This window comes from Coenobita brevimanus, chromosome 53, assembly GCF_032717465.1.
Source record: "Coenobita brevimanus isolate Jiangsu-jjx chromosome 53, ASM3271746v2, whole genome shotgun sequence".
NCBI lineage: Eukaryota > Metazoa > Arthropoda > Malacostraca > Decapoda > Coenobitidae > Coenobita > Coenobita brevimanus.
In genome coordinates, this window is record NC_137006.1 from 13,803,842 (window position 1) to 13,828,302 (window position 24,461).

Consider the following 24,461-nt stretch of genomic DNA (forward strand, 5'->3'; position numbering starts at 1 on the left):
TCTAGCAGTCCACTCTGGCACATCCTGTATTAAACTGCCTTCTTTTCTCTATATGTGCCCCAGCCATTTCCAGCGAGACAGTCTCACACATTCAGCAACTGGTTCCACTCTCGTAATATCCCTTACTCTTTCATTTGTAACTCTGTCTTGCCACTTTACCCCAAGAATCCTTCTCAGTATTTTATTCTCATATCCTAATACTTTCTGATCTGTTGCAATTGTACTGTACCATGACTCATACCCATAAATTAAAATTGGTCTACCCATGGACTTGTAAATTTTTACTTTAGTATGCCCCGAAAACATATTATTATTCCAAACAGAATTGAACATTCCAACAGCTCGCCATGTCTGTCTAATCTTCTCCTCAATTTCATTGTTTAATGATCCATTAGATGATACAATCGTTCACAGATATCTAAAATTTTCTACATTCTTCACCACATTATTCCTAATTACACAATCGATTTGGTTCTCCACGTTCATATTAATAATTTCAGTCTTTCCACAATTTAATACCAATCCAACTTTTTCTCCTTCCTCCACCAGACAATCAAGCACTCTCTGCATCTCGTAAATACTTCCACAAATCAGTACAATATCATCAGCATAGTTCAAATCCATCAGCCTCTTATCTTTCCAGTTAATTCCTACACCTGTTCTCCTTACAACCTTTTTCATAACATAATCCAAAACCAAAACAAACAGCAATGGCGAAAGAACTCCTCCTTGAATCACTCTTGACCTAACTTGAAATGGATCACTCAAAGAACCATCCACAATTCCTTACAATATGTACCTTCATGCAGGCTTCTAATAATATTTACAAACTTTTCTGGTATACCGTAGAATCTCATAATTTTCAACATAGCTCCACGTGAAACACTATCAAACGCCTTTTCAAAATCCACAGAACACATACTAAGTGTAATACCAGAGATTTATAATCCCACCGGTTGGTGGTAGTGTAACGCTAGAGATTTAAATTTTACCGGTTGTTGGTACTGGTCAACTTACCCATTGATAATACAGGTGGTACTCGACTTAGTCTCCCCTCCTTGGTTAATAAAAAAAAGAAATTCACTTCAATAAAACAAAAGGGGGAAGGGGGTGGTATTTTGACTTAGTATGGTAGATGATAATTGTTTAAGAAAATTTTTGGTAGCGTTTGTAGTTTTTGGCCGAGCCTAGATTTAGTCAGTACCACAGGTGGTCGTCTTTCCCTCGGCGAAGGAATCTTGAATTGGAAAGGGGAGTGAATTAGGCATGAGGACTTAATTCCCTTGAGTAGGTACACCAAGAAAGAAAGATGATATATACTTTACTCTACTTTAATAACTTTATGTTGGTTTTCAAAAAAAAAAAAACATTTTCAATTACATGACCCTTTATCATATGAAAGAAGATTGTAAATTAAAACCATGGTTTGGATGATCATTCCTCCAACATTGTCACCAGGCAAAAACAATTTGGTACCTACAAGCGATTTCTGAGGTCATTGTACCTTACTTTCTTTTTGTCAGTTATTCTTGGGCTCGACAATAACCTCAAGACAGAGACCTTTTTACGAGCTTGGGTTGTCTTTTCGGGCTGGCATAGCCTCGAACCAATAAAAATAATTACTCGTGTTCTATTTCGTCCGTATAGTATACTCTCATCATGTAATTCTCTGTAATCCACAAACACTATCAATTCAGAATTATTAATAGTTCATAATCGTCATTACTACATAATCACCAAAAAATGCATAATCACTTGGGCTTGTTTAGCCTCGAGGAACAATTAAAAAAAAAAATAGCATAATCACCAAGAATACATAGTCACTCGGGCTTGTTTAGCCTCGAGGTACAATTCAAAAATTACATTATTGCTCACAACCATTAAGTTCCCTTCCACGCTCCTAATTTTCTAGCATATTAATTTAAGAGAAAGAAAACGGTTAATGGATTTGAATTTCGCTTTTCCGTTACCAGATCACATCACTTTTAAATTTCTAATCCTTATCTACAAAAAAAAGTTCACTTGATAGATCAGTGATACCATTTCAATTACATTTGGTTTATAAAATAATTCATGGGTAGTGTAATGTGTGTATGTAAGAGTCTATGGACAATACCACGGGAAGGCCTCGTGCTCACTCTGACGTCACCAGTGTCTGTGGACTGAACCAACGTCCATTACACACGATGTCTGGGCCTCAAGTCTACGTTAAGCTTTCAACAATATTACTTCATATGGTCCATGCCAAGTAAGGATTAAACAAAGAAAAAACTGGGGGGAAGGAAAAATGTGGACAGCTCACCTGAACCAACGTCCATTATACACGACGTCTGGGCCTCAAGTGGGGTTTCCTTGGTGCGTCCGCGATGCCACTGCTAGGTCAAATGAGGTGGTGTTTTTGAAATATGGTGGGTTTCAATTCTCTTCACAATTTATTTAGCAGTGTATCCATGATGCCAGGACTTTTGATTGAATTGGGGAAAATTTGGGATTCAATCCTTACTTAATTTAGATACTGATTTTACCACCATCCTGCCTTGAATTTTTGGGCAGCTTATGCCATCTAGTGATGGTTAAGGTAAGCAGGACTATTAAATCCTCACAAATGACATTATTTAGGCCTTTTTGACTGTTAATCTCACATATTTGGGTTCTAGCAGCTTCATTAGTAAACATTTTACAACTAGGATACGGAAAGAATTGTATACTCATCATTATTCTGTTTAAGGTTTAAACTCGGCGCCCAATAACGACGCACAAAGGAGGGGCAAAGCTGGGCGCATCTGTTATTCATTACTCGACCAGACGGAGGAATTCCCGTAGCTCAACATCCACAATTACATCACCCAATGCATAGATACAGAGATACATACATATAAAAATAAAGTTAACCCTACATTAATCATTAACATATGAATTACTACTTAGGACAGGAATTTATAGACTAGTATTCAGGTTACATCCTATCTAACTTAAAAATTACAGTACCTTTAAACACATACATGAATATTAAATTTGTGGCACTACATAAGTGCCATTGTCATCTCATTAGCTTGTTGCATTTGATGCCTTACAATAAAAATTTGATCATTACAGCCTCGACCCTTTCTAAATCCCAATTGTTCTTCTCTTAAAATTTTATCAATTGCTGGCTCTATTCTGTTCTACAAGATTTTGGGAAAGACTTTTTTGCAACTGCAGGTGTCAAAGTTATCCCCCTCCAAGATCCACACAAACTTAAATCTCCCCCTCTTGGTATTTTTATAATCACTCCATATTTCCGCTCTTCTGGAATTCCACCATTATCCCAAGCCACATTAAAAAGTTTCAAAAGTGCATTCATCAACCCGTCATTTTCCACCTTAAACATTTCAGGAATTATTCCATCCTCTCCTGGGGCCTTAAAATTCTTTAACTCCGTTATAGATTTTGCTACCTCTTCCAAGGTTATATCCCCTGTTTCTATCTGCAAATCTCTCTCGGCTGACAAAACTTCCTCTTCAGCTGGGATTGGTCTGTTTAGAACAGATTCAAAATTACATATATATATAATGTTAAAAATATGAAGAAATTCAGGATTCAGTTTAACACTAAGGAGTATAATGCCCTAATATCCAGAATAACTACATGCCCCGCGTGTATCCTCACGTCTCTGGATCCAAGTCAAGTAGAAGGCTATCACATCCAGGTCCTTACTATTTACATCTACTGAATAGTCATTTTTTAATATAGTGTGGACATGTTGCATAAACAATCCCTCCTTAAAGTATGGAATTGAGAATTGGATTGGTAGAACTCTTTATCCTTTTGTAATACCTAGCCTGAGTTAGAGCACTTAGGTGTTTGAGCAAAAACTGATTACAGTTGGAAGCAGTTATATGACTGCTGGCATAAACAGATATCCCATGTACTTTCTTCAAAGCATTATTATATTCAATATTAAAAGCCTTAAAGACAGGAGATCTAAAAGTTGCCCTGCTGTTCCACAAGCATAATCCATAGTCTGGACAGCAATATGACTTTAAAAAAAAAAAATAAATAAAAAGCAAAGCATCCTTTTTTAAAAATTTAAAATCTCTAAAAACCGAATTGAAAGAAGCATAAAATTAGTAATATTGTGTACTTCCTCAGTCCTACCAGACGAATACTTTTACCGTGTTACATATTGTTAAGAAGTGGGATTTGGTAGTTTGGTAGTCTAGAAGTTTCTCACTGATTCCCTATGTTTATGGTAGTTCCGGTATGAGTCAGAGTTGCCAGTTTGCCTGGTGTTTGTGAGCATAATTGTCTCGTAAGTTATGCATTAATTTTTGTGCACTATTTTTCTTATGTTTTAGTTATGTGATTGCCTGTTAAATTATGTAATTTAAATTAAGTTTGTATGCTAAATAATTTACAGTGTTATGTAATGTAAGAAGACTCTGGCATGTTTTGGATGTTTCCAAGTTGGTAACTGTTGTACCGTGCTCTCTTTCTGAAATACTCCAGAGCTGTGGAGAGATGTAGATCTTTCTAGACCAATACAAGCTTATATAAGGATGGGGAAGAGACTAGAGCAAGTTCAGTCGGTTTTCAGTTCTCTTTGAGTGTAGTGCAGTGTCAGTGAAGTTTGTATATTTTCGGTACTTGTGAAAACTGTGAAGTATTGATGGCAAACAGTGAAGCAGTGAAGTTTGTATATCACTGGTATTTGTGAAAAAAAAAATGAAGTGTTGTCATGCAATAAGTGTAATTGTAGTTAGTAAGGTTTGTATAGCTCCAGTGCTGTGAGAATAGAGAAGTGAAGTTGGAAAGCATTCAGTGTAATTATTTGGAAAATAAAGACAGTAGACTTAAGAAGCCAGTGTTTATCTACGATGCCTCAGCTGATCTTGTGTACTGTTCACCCAAAGGCTGACCAAAGGAAGAGCAACTCACTGGGCAACGTCCTTCCTGTACTGAACTACTACTGCTGAAGCCTGTGGCAATGTGGGACAGGGATGCAACACTGGTGTCAGGAGTGGGATAATTTTAGTGTTGCAGTGAGTCTAACCTTTGACATGGAAGCAGAAGGTGTGCAGACCAGAGGCCAAGCTAGACAAGAAGGGGCATGTGTGGCGTAAGTCATGAAGCTATTGCAAGCACAGAATGAAGGACAAAGAACTTAAAGGACAATTGTAGGCACAAAATAAAGAACCCAAAGAACAATTACAAGCACGAAATGTACAACTACAAGCACAACATGAAGGACTACAGGCACAGAATGAAGGACAGAAAGAACTCAAAGAACAATTACAGGCACAAAATGAAGAAATAAAGGAACAACTGAAGCACAGAGGGAACAGCTTCAATAGGCATTACATGAGCAACAGGGGGAATTACAACTGAGGATGCAAGGACAGCTAGATGCATTCATGGGGGAAATGAAGGAAGAACAGGAACAATCGAAAGAGGAAGTATAGGATGAATTACGGCAGCAGAAGTGTGAGGTAAGCAATAACGTGATGGAGTTCAGACAGCTTCTAGACGACCAGCTGAAGCAGGCAGGTGACCAGCTGAAGATAGTGAGGGAACAGTGACGGAGTGCAGACAGCATGTGGATAACCAGTTGAAGCATGTATTTGACCATGTGAAGATAATTAGTGAGAGAACTGAGGCTGTAGAGAAATAATGCACTGATGAGCCTCACGTTGGTGTACAGGGAGCATGTGAAAGAATGGATAGCATATGGTGACTCTTGATGGATCCCAAGCATCTAAAGGTAGCATTACAGGGATGAATAATCAGAATGTAGGAGATTTAAGTCTGGGCCTTAATTATGATGCCCCAGTTTTTGGGCCCCAAACCAGCAAAGTGCATGGCTATAATGGGGGTTCAATTAAGGAGAAACCTCAGGAATTTGAGGGTAGAGTATCTTGGGAAGCTTACCGTACACAGTATGAGTTACTTGCTGATTAGGATGGTTGGGATGATGGGCAGAGGGTAGTGCAGTTTGCTACTAGCCTTAACCCTAGATAGGAAGACCTGTGCCATATGGATACACGGCCAGGGTGCGTTTAAGTTTCGTGGTTAATGGTGTCCAGAATAATGGGTAATGGGCAACTTTTCTCTTTGCACCAAGCAGTCCTGAGCCAGCCTTTGCTGTTTCTGCCCACAGGCTCAAGTTCCTGCCATTATTGACTCTGGTGAGTACCTGTGTATCCCATTGGCACATGTCTTCCTGTAGCATATAATTTTTGTAGAAACAAAGAGAGAGAGAGAGAGAGAGAGAGAGAGAGAGAGAGAGAGAGAGAGAGAGAGAGAGAGAGAGAGAGAGAGAGAGAGGAAGGCCATTCTGGTCAATGCTGAAGACTTTAATGCACATTTTTAGTGTTTTAGGTACAATATGGCCATGTACATGAGTGTAACATCTCCCACTCTATGCAGTTTAAAGTAGTATATATGGTTTTTTCTTTGTTTTTTAGTATATGTGTAGGTAATGGAGGTAAAACGAGCTAGGTAGCTGTCCCACACAGAGCTGGCAGAATATTCTGAAGCTGGAGTATTTCAAGAGGACTGTTGACATCACATTAGAACCCCTGAGTGACACAGAAACCCTTGATTGTTATTGTGGGTGATTTACTGTAGCAGTGACCCCGTAATGAGGTGGTTTTAGGGGTCAATGGTGGCCGGAATAATAAGTAATTGGGAATTGTTATTTACAGGTATGTAGTCATGGGCCCCAAATGAACAAGATACCTGTCAGACGAAGAGCTGGCAGAGTATCTGAAGTCGGAGGAGTTCAACAGAACTGTTGACACCACACTGGAACCCCTGAGTGACACAGAAACCTGTGATGTTAGTTAGTGTGGGTGATGTAACACTGAGTGTACCAGTGTCCCTAGTGGTGGTGTGACGGCCGTCATTACACCACACAAGGACCCACAACAGGAGCCTGAGAACATTGATTGACTACTTTGAGGGTAGCAATGTATATAATATTTATTAGCTGTTTCCATTTATGCCAGGCACCCAGTTTTCTGTGGAACCCAGGGTTGGCAGGCCGACTGTGTGATACTTGGGTATTAGATTTATAGGTTTAGGTAGTTTTTTTTTTTTTTTTGCTCAGTTCCATGTATGTGCATCTCAGGAAGAGAATAAGTCAGTACTACTTTTTTCCTTCACTATTTTTTTTCAAGTAACTTATAAATGAATTTATTTTTGCTCAGTTTTATTAATTCCTAATCATCTGGTCTCCGCAGGAATTGTACTTGTGTTTCAACTTCATTAGTTTTGCATAAAATATATTTGTATATATTTTTTTATTATTTTCGTTCAGTGTATCCAATTGGCACGGGTCTTACTCTCCCGAGGTCAGAAGGGACGTCTTCCTATCTAGGGTTAAGGGTGCCGCTGGAAATAATGGGCCAGATGTCAGTAGAGGATAGGAACAGTTATCAGTCCTTAGTAGACGTGCTGGAGTGCAGATTTGGGACCATGTACCAGATTGAGGTTTACAGAGCAAGATTCGGGAGCCGTGTACGGGCTCGAGTCGAATCCCTAGGGCAGCATGCTCATGACCTGGAGAGTATGGCATACAAGGGGTACCCTGGAGCAGCACCTAACTTGTTGGCTATGCATCTGAGGGATCCGTTTATCTATGCTCTTGATAGTGCAGGGTTGAAAGTGCAAATGAAGCAGGCACAACCCAGAAGCATGCAAGACGCACTAACCAGGGCTCTAGAATTCGAGTCCTACGTCAGGTTCGGTACGTCCACTTTTCAGGCAGGTCGTAGTGCAGGCTTTAAGGGAAGAAACGGGCAGGTACATGAAGCGGAAAAATTTGTAGGAAGTTGCTGGTACTGTATTTGGGTATTTTATTCTTGCCACCACAGAACACAAATTTCTGGCAACCAACATTATTGCAATCAGCTGAGCGAAACTTTCTCCATCTACAGGGATAATGAAGCCGTCTCGCTGTATGAAAAACTAAAAAAGGAAGAGGTCGTCGTGATGTAGTTATTTTAGATTGTTTTAACACCCTTCATAATTCGATATTGTTACACATCTAAACCCTCTCAGTGAGGAATTGTGCTGTTGTGCCATATTCTTGTTGGTACCAGACGATTTCTCAACGTATTAGAAGGTTCAAGCAGTGAAAGGGTAAGGCAATATGCAACCTCTCCGGTACGAAAAGTCTATTCTGAGAAGAATAAAATCATCTGGTTACAGATATTATATACAAAAATGCGTAATCGGGTTGGAGGATTAGCAGCGTCTAACGATATCTAAAAAAAAAAAAAATCATTGTCCTGAAGGTCTCCTAATGCACTTTGTAAACACTAATGACTTTATTGATGCATGTGTATGGTGATACCGAAAACTTAAACAGTCCTAAAAATATTAGCATCTTTCTTCTTTCCTCACCAAAACAATGTAGCATAATGCAATGGCATATCCAGGTTTTTTTAACAGGGGGGGCAAACACTTGGAATATTTCCCCCAAATGTATGTCACCCCAAATTTTCCTAGATTTGATGCTTTGTTATCAGAAATAAATTTACATCTTTACTGCTGCATTTGTTGCAATGTCATAAAGAGAAACTATCTTTTCCTCACATATTCACAGCTTTCTTGGAGTAACTTTAAGTTAACAGTTAATAATCCTTTCAGAGGAGAGTATGTAAAAACACTCAGTACATAATGTTACCAGAGGTCTCCTCTTTCATTAGAGAGCAAAAGGAAACACCAGCAATAATTTAGAAGGCACTGGAGTTTCCACAGCAAAGACATCTCCTTGTCACTAATATCATTGGTCATCATGGTCAATCTCGTAGATGGTATTATTATCGATACATGCATGCTAACTTCCGTCCATTCTACCTCAAAACATTTTTTTTCTCGGTACTACAAATTTCTTCTGCACATTTAGTACTGAAAAAAGCACTGTCACACTATACTCTTAGTGCATCATTTACCTGCTGTCTTTATCTCTGTACATTTAAGGAAGTACAGTTATTTTGCATAATAACCTACGAAATTATGATGAAATATACCACGCATTGGCATAGCACCTACCATACGAGAGGCAATGACGTCCACACTATCTCTTTATATTCGGAAATAAACCATGTACAGTATTTTGATTGGCTGCTTGAAGAAAAATGGCAGAATGAATAGGCCAATGAAAACTCGAGATCTGGCGTGTGTCACGAACACACTTTCCCACATTCGTGATAATGTCGCTATTTTTCTATTTTCCTTTGCGGCTCTCTCTCTCTCTCTCTCTCTCTCTCTCTCTCTCTCTCTCTCGGAGCGCGGTAGCTCAGTGATAGGGTGTCGGGCTCGTAATCGTGAGGTTGCGAGTTCGCGCCCCGCCAGGTGGCTGCTGTGCTGGGAGGGGTGGCGTTCTCCTGTGACTCAAGCAGGGCATATGATCTGATGAGGTCTAGCTCGGGGATTATTCCTCCTTCTCTCTCTCTTTCTCCCTCTCTCTCTCTCCACTTAGCATATAGCTGTAAATTAAAATTCACTGCCGTACCCACCCCCTGTCTGATATTCTGTTTTGTAGTACTGCTGTGGTGGTAGCCATTAGAAATTCTGTTTTCCATTACTTATTCCTTTAGTTTGCTTCTCATTGACTCAAGCATCAGGGGTGGTGCATAGGTCAAGACTGACCTAAGCAAATACATCTGGTGGGATTTCACCTCTCTTAATCCTTGACTCCTCTCTTAATCCTTGACTCAGTGACCACTCGACCTTCCCCACTCAGCAGGGAATGACTTTCACATCATCTGTACTGTACTGTATAGAAAAGATTTTTCCATTAAGGAAAAAAGAATAATGGCGTAAAGCTATTCAACCTGAATATTCTCACCTAGAAATGTGGGGGGAACAAAAGATACTCTGTCCCTCAAGCTCCAAAAAGTGGGGGGAACACGTCCCCCTGTCCCCCACTCAAACGAGGCCCCTGGCATGCATACTTACATCTGCTTACCTTCTAAAATGTAGTCTGAGGTGATCCAAATGACTTCATGCAGTCTTCAAAAATTCTGCTTGCTTCAGCTGTTTGTAACAATAATTGTGCAGTGTTTGTTTGCAACTGGCTAAAGGGTGAGAAGATATGACTACAGGGTGAGAGGATGTGGTTGAGGGGACAGCAAAGGCTATTTTTACACCTCATCAGGATTCAAGTGCAAAACATCATTAGAGCTCTAATATTAACCACATGATCTAAGGTGATGGGGGAAATTGTTAAGTTATAACTGGTCATTTTTCTCAAGCGTTTTATAATATTTAGTCTAGCTTTCAATTTCAAAGGAAATTATTGTTCCCACATAAATATTTTTGGAAATGGATAATGTTGTTTAATATACTAGTGGTAAAATTAGGAAAATTGTACTGTCATACAAGAACTATGCCAAAAATCTCTTTCAACATTTCCCCTAAATTTTCCCAGGAGGGGGGAAACTGACCCCCCAGCCCCCCCAGTGGCTACGTGTATGGCATAATGGACGAAGCACACTAACAATTGTTTGCACCTTCATTATCTTCATAAGCCCGCCATCCTAGTATAAAGATATAATTTATCATGCTTTTATCATTGTAAAAGTTGTCCATTTTAAATAGCATAAGATGATAAGGTAGAGGAAATATAACTCTAGCAGCCAATTAATACATTTCTTTTTTCCACAGGGGACTCAGTAATCAAAACTCCCTCGTGTTTCGTGCGATCTCTCCATGGTAACCATAAATCCCGTGGGTGCACTTGACAACATCGTTCCTTATTGTGCCTCAGAAAAGTCTACAGTGTTGTTTTGCAGTAAATCAAATATACAGTGTAAAATTATATGGCATTAAAATACACCTCTACTGCTTACTGATCCTGAAACCAGCCTGGGCCGTGGGGCGCTGCATTGAGTAGTGGTGCATCAAGCGACTCCATCCCTCTCGGTCACGGGCAAGGGCTTGAGTTGTGGCAAAGTTCTTCCTGGTCCACTCAGTGATGTTGTCTGCCCATCTTTTCCTCTGTTGTCCTTGCGATTGTTCTCTGGAGGATGGTCTTAGTCCACTGAATCTCGTTGCATTGCCGAACCATCGCAGTTTTCGTTTTTTGACTATGGTTAACAGGTCTTCATACTGGCCAGGAGGTTGCCTGATTGTTCTGCAAACGTCTTCGGTGATGTTGTGTTCTCCATATGAGATGCCAATGATTCTTTTGTTGCATCTCATTTCAACTGTTTGGATCTTCCTTTGCATCTCAGCTGTCAGGGTCCACGTCTCGCAAGCATACAAAAAGATGAAGAGTACTAGGGCATGCATGAGCTTCAATTTGGCAATGGGACTGATATTCTTGTCTCGCCAGACAGGTCATAGTCTTGCTAGTTCTGCTGTTGTATATGCAGCTCTTGAAGGGATTTCCAGCTTTGTTCCATTTTCACTGATGATGATGCCCAGGTATTTGAAGTTTTTAACCACATCAAGCTCCTGGCCACTGACAGTGATTTTGGTCTTGATCTCATTCTTTTTGTTTGTAATAATCTGTCTTTTCGATGCTGATTTCCATGCCATACCTGATAGGCAGCTCATCAGACCGGCGAGTTCTTCTTCACTCCCTGTCAGCATGTTGTTATCGGCGAACCTGAGGTTGGTGATGGTGTGTCTTCCAATACTGGCAATGCCAGCGCGATCTTCAAGTGCTCTTTCACTATATCTTCCATGAAGATGTTAAAAATTGTCGGCGAGAGGAGACAGCCTTGTCAGCCCCCAACTGATACATGGAACCAATCTTTGACTATGCCCCACACAAGAACTGCACTGTTGGCCCTCGCATACAGCTGTCTGATGATTCTGTCAGCTTCTGTCCCCTGTTGTACTTCTTCATGGTGGCCCATATTACACCATGCCACACCCTGTTGAATGCTTTTTAAAATTCTACAAAGATGTGTAGATCTCTTGCTGGTGCTGGCTGTACTTCTAACACAGAACTCCAAGAGTAAAAAAATTTATTCTGTGATGCATCTCCCCCAGCGAAAGCCAGCCAGTTCTTTGTCAATGATCTCTTCTGCCTTTGGCCTCATTCTCTTCAAGATTACGTTCAGCATCAATTTACTCACATGACTGATAAGACTGATAGTTCGATAGTTTGAGCATTGCAGGAGGTTGCCTTTCTAGGGGAGAGTGATAGTAACTTCGTCCAGGTTGTTGGCCATTCTCTCTGCTGTCAGATTTTGTAGCAGATCCGAGTTAGAGTGTGTGTGACTGCCTCTCCTCCATGTTGTATCATTTCTCCTGAGATGTTGTCAATTCCCACAGCTTTCCCTTTTTTTCAGTGCTCCTATAGCTACCTCCATTTCTTCTTGTAGGATAGGGAAGTCATCTTCATTTGACGACTCTGAGCAGACAAGAACACAAGGGTCTCCGTAGTTCTGGTGGTTGTAGAGTTCTGGGCGGTGTTCAGTCCATCTCTTCATGATTTTTTCTGTGAAGCACTTTCCTTCTTTGTCCTGTATGGTGCTGCCTTTTGGTCGCATCGGCTTTGTCACATCCTTTACAACTTGAAAAGCATTATTGCTGTTGTTCCTGTTTAAACTGTCACTAATTTTAGTGCACTGCACTTCAATCCACTCTTCTTTTGCTCTCTTCATCTCTCTCCTGATCCTCTTACTGATATCTCTGTACTCTTATGCCCTCCTTTCTGTATTCTTCACCTTCTCCTAATCTCTTCTTGAATCACATATTTCATGGATGTCATCTGGAGGGTCTTGTGACATTGTTTTCCCAGAATTTCTTTTGCTGTTTCAATCACTGGATTGAACTTGGTGGTCAGTGCTTCAGCGTCTTCACTTAGTATTAGCAGTGGTGCAAACCTGCCTCTGATGGCGGCTTGGTAGGCTTCGCTGATGGTTTTGTCTTTGAGTCTGTCAAGGCTGACCTTCAGTCTAATGTATTTGGGGTCTTGGTCTTCCTCAACCTCACTTTGATGTTCATGAACACTAGGTCATGGTCACTTCCTCTAGCTGCTCCTGGGAATGTTCTGGTTTTGGCTCTGTTGATGCCAGATAGGAAGCAGTTCTGCACCAGGACCTAGTCGATCTGTTTTGTACTCCACTGGGCACGTGCCAGGTCCAACGTCTGGATGCCTTGTGATTTCCAAGCATGTTATCTAGCCCTAAGTTGTAGTAGACAACCAATTCAAGCAGGATTCCTCTTTCATTTGCTTATGTGTTGCAGAAGGGTTCACAGTAATCACTCCAATCTTTTAGTGCATCAGCACCAACCTTTAGCATTCCAATCTCCTTGGACTATTAAAATGTCTTTCTATTAACCCTTTCTATGATGTTTTGGAGATGAATATAAAACTCCTCCTCTTCCTCATCATCGTAGTCTGATGTAGGAGCATTGGCTTGAACCGTCATGATGTTAAACGGAGCTGCTGTCAGTCGCATGGTAATACTTCTGCTGGATACTGGGCAGCATCCGAGTACGGCAATCTTAGCATTCTTGTTAACTAGGAAGCCTACGCCGTTGGCACGTTTGTCCCGTTCTCCGCTGAGGAACAGCATATGCACCATATCCATCTGGTATTCTCCTTTGTTCTTCCATCCGACCTCACAATGTCCAGTAACATGCCAGGTGAATCTATCACCCTTAAGTACATGCAGATGAATGTAATACTGCATGTCTGCATCTCATATATTTATGTTGCCTTCGACTCCATTCATCAACAATTACGTTCATACAAACATATCAGCGTTCCATCAGTAGAGACAATTGGCAACCCAGCTATTGAACAATATTTATATAAAGGACACGTGTCATTGAGATTACAAATGTCGCCAAGGGTTTTCCACAGACTATTGAAAACTTTACTTTGGCTTATGCATAATGTAAGAGAAGGGGGAACACTGCAGATATTGTGATTATAAGGATCATGAAAACAAAGGATATGTGCACACTACTGTAAGAACTTCCAGCCCCATCGAATTTGCAGTGCGTGTGTATTGTGTGCATTTAGAAAAAGGTAGAGTCAAGGGGATCCAATATATATATATATATATATATATATATATATATATATATATATATATATATATATATATATAATTTTTAGACTGACAAGTAATGCTAAAAAAAAAAAAAAAGAGGCAAGATGAGAAAAACACCACACATATTTAGACAAAGCTCTCTCTCTCTCTCTCTCTCTCTCTCTCTCTCTCTCTCTCTCTCTAACATAAAAGTAATTTATACCAGTTACACTATCATCGTACATCGTTTTCTTTTCTTATTTCACATTATTATCTTCAGTACTATGATGTGTTCTTGTATTACTACCCCGCCTGGATTACTTTCTTCAGCCTATGATATCCTGCTCGTGGTGAAAGTCTTGTCAAGCTTTTCCAAATTTTAAAATATTTTGAGAGAGAGAGAGAGAGAGAGAGAGAGAGAGAGAGAGAGAGAGAGAGAGAGAGAGAGAATGGTCTTTCGTTTTTCCTGTATCTGAATCTAAATCATCACATTAATATTACTAGAAATATGATGGTGATGATGATGGTAATGATAATTTTTTAAAGATATCTTTTTCCTTGATTCTCCCTCTCTGTGGATCTAAACTCCACCCATTCTATTTTTAATAGTTTGACTACAACGATGATTTTGATGACAACATTGATTATATCACTTTTTTGTGCTTTTCCTGTATTTTTTTTTTTTTCTGATCCAAGACATACTGTTGCAGTTTCATAGCTGCAAATTAGAGCCGAGAATAATTCCAAGACGCCACCTAAAACGGTTCCATATTGAGAAACTCAAAGATGAGAAATGTGCCAATAAGTATGCAGTTGCAGTCTTAAATCGGTTTGAGGTGCTCAGTGCTGTTGAGGATTGCGTTGTACTATGAAATAAATTTAGGCACGTCACTGTGGCCGTAGGTAATGAATACATTGGAGACCGTCCAAGATTAAGGAGAGGATTTGTCTCTCCAGGGACGCTGGCTGCAGCTGAGATCGAGCTGCCAGCCTGGCTGGGGATGAGGAGCAGCACAAACTTCTATCTCGCAAAGCCAGTTTCGCTGAGAAGGGACAAGGAAAGGTACATCAGGAAAATTGGGTATTCGAAGATCATTTTCATGCACATGACGTTTAACCAACTTATCAAGCCCTGAGGAAGCTTTACTTCAGACCGGCCACTCAGGCTAGCTCTGTTTGGATAGTAGATGGACGGCTTTCGTCAGGGGTGGATGAGTACAGAGATCGTTGAGCACCTTTCTCTCCCAATGGAGAATCTCCATTGACAGGTATGCAGCCACCAGTTCCTATTCCAGTAATCAACGATGCTGTGCTATCTCTAAAAAAAAAAAAAAAAAAAAAAAAGAGGAAGGTAGTGGCTAGTTGGACAGTTGTAGGATAACTGGACTTTGTCTCATCTCTGCAGAAGTGGTAAAATCCATGATCCAAAGATTACATAAGGTCAGAGGAGTCGTTTTGAGTACTTTACTTGACAAGGCCTTTGATTATTCCTTTCTGGAAAAGTAAAGGAGACCAAAGTGACTGAAGTAATTACCGTGGTGTTACTCTATGGATTCATGCCCAGAAGGTCTGCAGTTGATCAGTTCCTAAGACTTCGAAATCTCATGGAATGCCATCGCGCGCATCAGCAAAGACTGCTTACAGCCCACATTGATTTCAGTACGGCATTTGACCCAGAAAATTGGGAGGTACTATGGGAACTCCCGCAAATCCATGGGTTCCCCGCAGGGATTATCTTGCTGATAGCTGACTATCACTCAAAAGCCGACATTGATGTCCAGTGTGTATGTGTGTGTGTTGGGGGGGGGGAGATATTAAATTTCATTCCAGTTAGCTTTGAAGCATGGCAGGGATTTGTCATTGCCTTTTCACTTTTCAACACTTGTGTGGATTGGGCACGGGATCGACCTATGAATCGGTATCACCGTACAGTATCAGTTGACAATTTAGGGTTATTGATCTTTACTCTGTTGATCATAGAGATATTCTAGTATACCGGTAGTTGCTGGAGACACCCCTAAGGGCTGAGGCATCTAACAAAATGTAAAACTAGTGGAACTAGGGATCTCTTGGATTAAGACTAAGTTCCAAGCATTCGGTAGCTTGGTGGATAAAGCCGTACAACCTATTCAAGTATGTGATGAGGACACAGAAGTCTTGGATGAGTTCCATTCATCTTGGTAGAGTGAGTCATAATGGCGGTTGGTTAGATGGTATCTATCATCATACTGGTCAGGTCTAGGTGTACTGTGTTATGGATTGTTATGCTAGGTGTTTTCAAGGAGGCTTCCCGTCCTAGAAACGCCTGACTAGAACGGGGCTTGAACACAAACATAAGAGGATTTAGGGCATAAAACTCTGGGCAACAACCTACACGTATATTCACAAAGTCTTAATTACAGGAATGGGCAGACAATCTCACAATATTTATGTTACATCAATCCTTGGGCTGCTGATCTGTTTGAGTGTATCTCACAGGATACGGGATAGACACCATACGTATTATTATATCAGGGTGAGTGCATGTAGCAACAATTCACTGTCTCTATTCCAGTGCTGTATGGTTAGGGGTGGGAGTTTAGACCTGAGTATTCCACTGTACACAGTTTCTCATTTTAGTGGCTCCTGGTTCTATGGGAGTTCAATAATTCACTGTTATGCACCTGTTCTAGGAGTCTTACCGAGTGTGGATCTGATCACCGTGAGGGAGGGTGGTGGTGGTGGGAGAACTAAAGTTCACGTCAGGTTGGCACAATCACAAGGGTGGTGGGGGAGGTTAGGCATGTCTTGCCACTGCTACACTGGATGGGAGTTTTCATGTTTTCCGCTTGGCACTGCAGGTTAAGAGGGGACCTTATTGAAGTTTTCAAAATCATGAAGGGATATGACAACTTAGACATGATTAAACGTTTTGATATAGACCAGTCGAGTCAAACCAGAAGTAATGGCTGCAAAAATATGGGAAAGCGATTCCAATCCCACGAAGCAAAATACTTCTTCTTTAACAGAGTTGTAAATATCAGGAACAGATTACCCTCAGATACCGAGAACAGTATCTCAACTGAGACATTCAAAAACAAATTAGACAAGTATTTGCACGAGAATCCTCAGCTGACTCTTTTTCTGTCCGAATAACTTGCTTTTATAGCTATGGTATGTGTAAGTTCATGCCCCTTTTGTCTACAAGACACCCCGTAAATAATGTACCCGTACATAGTGTTGCATCACGTTATTATACATTTTTCAATGTATTCAGTGCAAACAAAGCAATATAAGCACAGATTAGGATCTGCACAGATAACCCTGAGTTAACGGTCACTACTCTTACTTTCAACCTGTGATGGGCTGTGGAACACTGAGGGTCCCTGCTAGTCAAGTGGCCACCATCGGGATTTTTTTAATATACCAGGGGTCACTGCTTCAGGATGAAACTTGTGTACTTGTCCCATATGGGAGAGTTCCTTGTCTCAGTGGAGTGAATGGAGCTAGGGCATGACTGACTGCTGCCTACCTTAAAAGTGCCAGGCAAGGCTGCCGCACTACCCCTAAACATCCACACTGTGTAGTCCTCTTATGTCTACAGGACACCCCGTAAACTTAACATAGCGTCACGTCATGTCATTATACGTTTTTCGGTTTACCCAAAGCAAATGAAGTAATATACAGTAAGCACAGATTAGGATCTGCACAGATAACCCTGAGTTAACGGTCACTACTTTTACTTTCGACCTGTGATGGGCTGTGGATCTCTGAGGGTCCCTGTTAGTCAAGTGACCACCATCAGGATTTTTTTTCATGTACAGTCGCCAAACTTTCCACCTGGGCCACCCCGCCACGAGAGGTGGGTAAGGGGTGCTGGCAACAGTGTAGGCTATCTGTTTGTTCGTGTGTACATGCTTGATGAAAGTTCGGATCATCACCTCTCGTTTTCCTTAGTGAACCTCAGTCAAAGTTCATCCCAGTAATCAGTCGACAATTTTTAGGCGATAGAATTTCAAAGGAGCTTCTTGAAAGTGTTGGATAATGCAAGTATTGAAAACAATAAGTAAACTAATTCAAAAGGCCGCATCTTTACATATATTATATATTTAAAAAAGTATTCTTTTTAATTATTACATGATAAACCCATGGCTAAAAAATGTCTACTGCATATTGGGGGGGAAGAACCGTCGTGTGACCGGCTCTTATGGTTGAAAAGTAGATACCTGTGTCTGATTGTTCGTTTTGCATTTAGCCAGTCCTGGGCCGGTCTCGATTAAACCTATTGAAATACCATTCTTGATCCGAGACATGATTAGACAAGTTAGGTCATTAATCGTTACAGGATTACTCATTGGGAGGATATTAATTTAAACTAAGTAGGAGAGTTAGGAGCTGTAGATGTCGGAGGTTGAAACTCGTTCGTTGAGGCAGAATACTGCCTTGAGTCAGCTAGTCATGAGTCAACCTTTCGTTAACAATAGAAAACCTAAGCATCTCATCACTTAATCATTTCGTGGATCTCTGTGCTTGCAGTGCAAACACGGCAATTGTTTTAATAGTTGATATATATATTAAATATTTGAAACAGTACTGTGGGTGACGTGGTAGTTAACGCTTCCGCCAAGCGATCCGTGTGACGTGGTTCCACCCCCGTCAGGAGAGATGGGTTTCTCCTATTAAACACCAAGCCCTTGTCTTATGACCTAGGTCTTGGTAGCAGCCAGTCAGCAACCAACATCACATATTCTCGCACTCCGGACCTCAGTGACGGGGGCTAAAGCGAGGTTCGCGGGATTAAAAAAAAAAAAAAAAAAAGTGTTCCAGCCTGTAATGATAATTTCATGTTCGTTATGTTGCATTTACCAATCACATAAGTAATATCACAGGCAATGGTGATATAAATGTCCAAACAATTCATGAATCAATAAAATTGAGCTTAAAATGACTGGAAGTTTTTGCATACTGTGGTGAAGAGATGGTGTCTTCATCTTGCTATAATGTGAGATAATGTTGTTCGGTGAATAATCGATGAGCATGTAAATGTGTGACCGCACATATAAGCGGCACCACTCACAATCAGTTTTCCTTGCAATGTGTAATTCAGTCATACGTTAGACGAATGGACTATAAAGATGTGCTGTAATGATCATAGTCATATGAAAAATGGTACGGTAAATCATTATCATAGCTGATATAATAACCACATTCGACAAAAGTATGCATAAATTCTCTGCCTGCTGAGGTGACAGTATTTTAATCTCCTACCTCTTCGTGGTGCACCACAGAACACATGAAAACATCTGCCTGAAGTACTACCAACGAGGAAATAAGCAACCGTTAACAGTGTCTGAACATCATCCTAATGTTTATTGGTCAGTGTCATTCATGATGTGAATATGGCAGGCAATCTTACTTGTAACTGGACGTAGATGTTAGGTAAATGCATTCATCTTCAACCTATACTGATAATGGTATCAAGTGATAAACCTATGAAATGGAATTACTGATATAATAAGAGAGTGTGAGAGAAAGGCTTGGAGTGATTCCAGTATTTAGTGCATTAACATGTTATTGTAACAATGTAAAAACAACATAGAAAATAACATGTTTAGTATTGTTAAAAATGTAAATATTTGGTAGATTGCCAATGGATCTCAAAAACTAGTTCGGCAGTTATTGTCACTGGCGGTATGAATAACGTAACCCCCTCCCCTCAACGTCCTGCACCTGCCCTGGACTTCACTATGCCAAGCTCCTCCCTTAAGCAGCTCTCCCACCGGCTCGACCAGTTGCAGGAAACCGGTCGCATGGAATTGTTGCATGTCATAGGTTGCACGGACCAAGGCCAAATATGTATAGTATAATATATATTATTGTATTATAAATAAAAGTTTATATTTATATAAGAATATTATTTATATTACTTTATTATAAAATTTATATAGTCATATATCTTTGGCCTTGGTCAGCGCGACCTGTGGCACACAATAATTTTCCATGCGACCAGTTTCATGCAACTGGCTGAGCCGATGGGAGAGGCGCCTTACTCCTGAGACATTTTTCTCACCACCTAACTCCGTACCCAGCCATCTATGGGATGAACTCTGACTCTGACAGAGGTTCACTATGGTCGAAGAGAGTTGATGATCCGAACTTTCGTCGAGCATGTACACACGAACAAACATAAACACTGTTGCCAGCACCCGTTACCCACCTCTCGCGGCTAGGTGGCCCAGGTGGAAAGTTTGGCTACTGTACCAGGGGTCACTGCTTCAGGATGAAACTTGTGTACTTGTCCTAAATGGGAGAGTTCCTTGTCTCAGTGGAGTGAAGGATCTAGGGCCTGATTGACTGCTGCCTACCTAAAAAGCGCCAGGCAAGGCTGCCACACCACCCCTAAACATCCAATCTGTGCATTGCACATCCACACTGCGCACTGCGCAGTCCCCTTTTATCTAAGACACCCGTCTTATATATTTTTCAATCTCCCCAATGCAAAGAAAGCAATATAAGCACAGATTAGGATCTGCACAGATAACCCTGAGTTAATGGTCACTACTCTTACTTTCGACCTGTGATGGGCTGTGGGACACTGAGGGTCCCTGTTTGTCAACTGACCACCATCGGGATTTTTTTAATGTACCAGGGGTCACTGCTTCAGGATAAAACTTGTGTACTTGTCCCACATGGGAGAGTTCCTTGTCTCAGTGGAGCAATCGGAGCTAGGGCCTGACTGACTACTGCCTACCTTAAAAGCGCAAGGCAAGGCTGCTGCACCATCCCTAAACATCCACACTGTGCAGTGTGTAGCTTCCACGTTATGTCCACAGACTTCCCATTAACTCAATATACCGGTTTATAATGTCATGCCGTAACTATTATTTTATTTGTTTACTTTCTCTTTCAGGTTACTCAATCGGGTAGCTGATAGATAAAGTATTATAGAATGTGACTTTTCCTTTCCAGTGTTTCCTATAAAACTTCCATGTCAGTTTTTGCATGCTGCATGGTGGTTTTTCTCACTTTTTCCTGGAGGGTTTGGTGGTGGGGGGAGCCTTCTTGCTTTACTATCTTTATCCTTCAGCATGTAGAGTTAGATCTTGTAGTCATAGTTTTCTCTGTAACAAACAGCCTCGAAAGGACTATAAGGTCTGTTGCTGTTTGCTTTCCTGTGTAATCCTGTGTAAGGCACTTACTCACACACCTGGGAGCTTATTCTTGGGCAAGGGTGGGTGTCGTTTCCTTCCACGGACTGCAGCTGGGCGTGGTGAGGGGCCCCTCATGCTGCGGGCCATGAACAGGGATCTGGCCCACAGGGCATGGGCCAAACAGCCTCCCCAGGTGTTCCCGCATGCGCCTGGTGGGGGAGCGGCATCGTTTGAGCTGGGAGCTGGGGAGGCCTTGCCCCGGGATGCTGGGGGTGCTGTCGGGATCCCGGAGGCTGTGGTCCCCTTCCTGGTGATCCGTCATCAGGGCAGGGCTACGTCATTGTCCCAGAGAGGGGTCCATCAGGGGCAGGTCTTCCTTGGGCACTGGTTGCAGAGAATTGCCCCAGGGATAACACAGGGCCTCTCCACCAGTCCACTAGGGGGTAACTCTCCTTTTGGGGACTGCCACATTCAACTCTGCTGCAGCTGGAGGGGGAAATGCGTTACAAAGTCACAGGGGCCGAAGGGCTTAGGTAGCTTCCCTTCCTGGCACGGCTGGAGGCTGTTGCCAAGGTCCCTTGGGCATAGGTTCTCCCTGAGGATGGAGGTAGGAGAGGGTTGAGCCTGGTGTACCATGAAGGTGATAGGAATTGTGTTAGGAATGGGAGGGCTGAGGGTAGTTGGATGTTAGGACGGGGGTGAGGATGGGGGGATGGGGTGGCAGTGTATCTGGTGGGAGGGCGTGAAATGCTGCCCAAGTGGGTGACTGTGGTTCTGAGGGTGGGTATGGGCAGTGATGCAGGTGTATGGTTTCGGGTTGCTCTGGTCATGCGTGGTGTGGTGTGGGGGGGTGGGGATGGGTGGGGGAGTTTGGGGTGATGTTGCAGGGAAAGCAGTGGTAGGGGGCGTTGTGTGTGCAGTTGAGGGCGCCGTGCTCTTGGGTGGTGTGGCTGTTGCCAGGGTGGGGGTTGGTGGGTGGTGGATGGGTGAGACAGTGGGGGAGGGAGGTGGTGGAGAGGTGGGGGGGTTTTGCAGCGTTGGTGAGGGTGGCAGTAAGGTGTGATGCGGCGTGATCAGGGGAGGCGTCGGCGATGATGGGGAGGGGGAGGAGGGGAGGGAGGAGGACGGGGTGAATTAGCAATTGTAGGAATCAGGAGCGGGGTCTGGGGTGACGAGGGAAGGTGAGGAGGAGTTGGGGCGGGTAGTGAGAATGGGGGAAGAGGCAGGGGTACAGACGGGGCAGACATGATGATTTCTGTAGGTGCGGGGAGTGTTATTGTAGTCTATAGTCATTTTGTAGAGGTTAAGAACATGGGTGACGATGTAGAGGCCCATGAAGCGCTGGGCAAGCTTGTGGGGAACTGGTAGCTTTGCCACCATCACAGTGTCGCCTGTCTTGCAAGGGCTAGAGGGGGCAGCATCAGGTTGGAGGTCTAGGCTGTGTTGGAGGTTGTGGAGTCACCTCTTGGGGTGTGCGTGGATGGGGAGACAGGAAAGCGCGTTGGCATTAGTGTCGACTTTCCCGGGGCGATAGGAGATCTCATAGTCGAATTCTTCTAAGGTCTCCCTCCGTCTGATAAGTTGGGTGTTGTGAGTGTCACACAGGCAGAGCCATTGGAATGACTGGTGGTCAGTGATAATCGTGATGTCAGTCCCGGAAAGATAGGCCCAGAAATGCTCCAAGGCCCAGATGATGCCCAGGCACTCCTGCTTGGTGGTGGAATAGTTCTGCTCCACCTGATTTAGGGTGAGGCTGGCACAGGCGATGATGTGCTCTCATCCTTCCTGCACTTGTGTGAGGAAGGCGCCGATGGCTATCAGGGAAACATCTGTATATAATCGGAAGGGTAGGGTGTAGTCAGGGATGGGAACAACTGGGGCGGTGGTGAGCTTGTGCTTCGGTTCCTGAAACACCTCCTGTCATTCATTGGTCCAGGTAAAGGGTTCCCCCTTCCGGGTCAGGTCATGGAGAGGTTTGGCGATATTGGTGAACCCCTTAACGAACCGTCAGTAATACGAAGTAAGGCCTAGGGAGGCCCGGACTTTGTGGAGGTCTCGGGGTAGGGGAATGTCGGCGATGGCGTGCAATTTGTCCGGGTTGGGTGCTATTCCATCTCTCAAGATTACGTGCCCCAGGAAGGAGATGGTCCGGGCGGCCAGGACGCACTTGGAGGGGCGTAGCTTCAGGCCGGCCTGACGGATACATTGGAAGACCCGCCTGAGGCATTTCGAGATGATCAGCCCAGGCCTTGCTGAATTATGACGTCGTCCAAGTATGCCAGACAAATTTCCCATGTAATGCCGCTGAGGACGGACTCCATCAACCGGGAGAAGGTGTTGGGGGCGTTGCAGAGGCCGAAGGGCACAATATTGAATTCATAGTGTTTTCCATTGCTGGTGGAAAACGCAGTCTTCTGTCTGTCCTTTGGGTGCACTGGGACTTGCCATTACCCTGATCGGAGGTCCAGTATGGAGAACCAGGAGGCGCTGTACAGGGAGTTGAAGGAATCGTCGATCCTGGGAAGTGGGGTGGCATCTTTGATGGCCACGGTGTTAAGACGGCGGTAATCCATGCAGAATCGCATGGTTCCGTCCTTTTTCTTGACGAGGACGACGGGAGAGGACCAAGGGCTGGTGGAGGGTGAGATCACGCCAGCAGCGAGCATTTCCTGGACCTGCCAGTCTTCCTCCGCCCGTTGTTTTGGGTTTTTCCGTCAGGGTGGTTGGCAGATGGGTGGTCCTGTGATGTGTATCTGATGCATCAGGTATGTGGTGTGGCCGATGTCGGAGGTGCCTGACGCAAAGAGGTCCTGAAAGTCCAGGAGGAGGTGGCGGAGGGTATCAGTCTGGTGGGGTGAGAGGTGCTTGGGTCGGGGGGGCAGGGGGGTGGGGGCGGTGGTGGGGCAGGGCTCCGCTTCTTTCATCTCTCCCACTCTGAGCCCCTTTGGTACCATGAGTGGGGTCGTGGTGATATTGGCGATCTTGACTGCTGCAATATGTGGGGGAAGGAAGGTGGAGGCAGGAGACAGGCTGGAAGCATTCTGAGTGGCAGGTCAGGGGAGAAGAGGACTGATGTTCTGGTGGGCCTGTTCAATGGAAGCCAAGTTTCGTGATGCGGGGGAATCGTCGTGGTGAAGGCGATAATGGCAGGGAAGGGGGGGAGGGGGGCTAGGACGGGCGGGGGAGGGGGGAGAGGAAAAGGGAGAAGAGGGGGAGGGGCCGAGGGTGCAGTTGCATACTGATTTTGGAGGATCGGGAGCATGGGCTGGCGATCTCCTGAACTGAAGTTGCCGTTTGTGGCAATCTATGGTGGCTTGTTGTCCCGCTCGCTCCGATTAACCCTCCA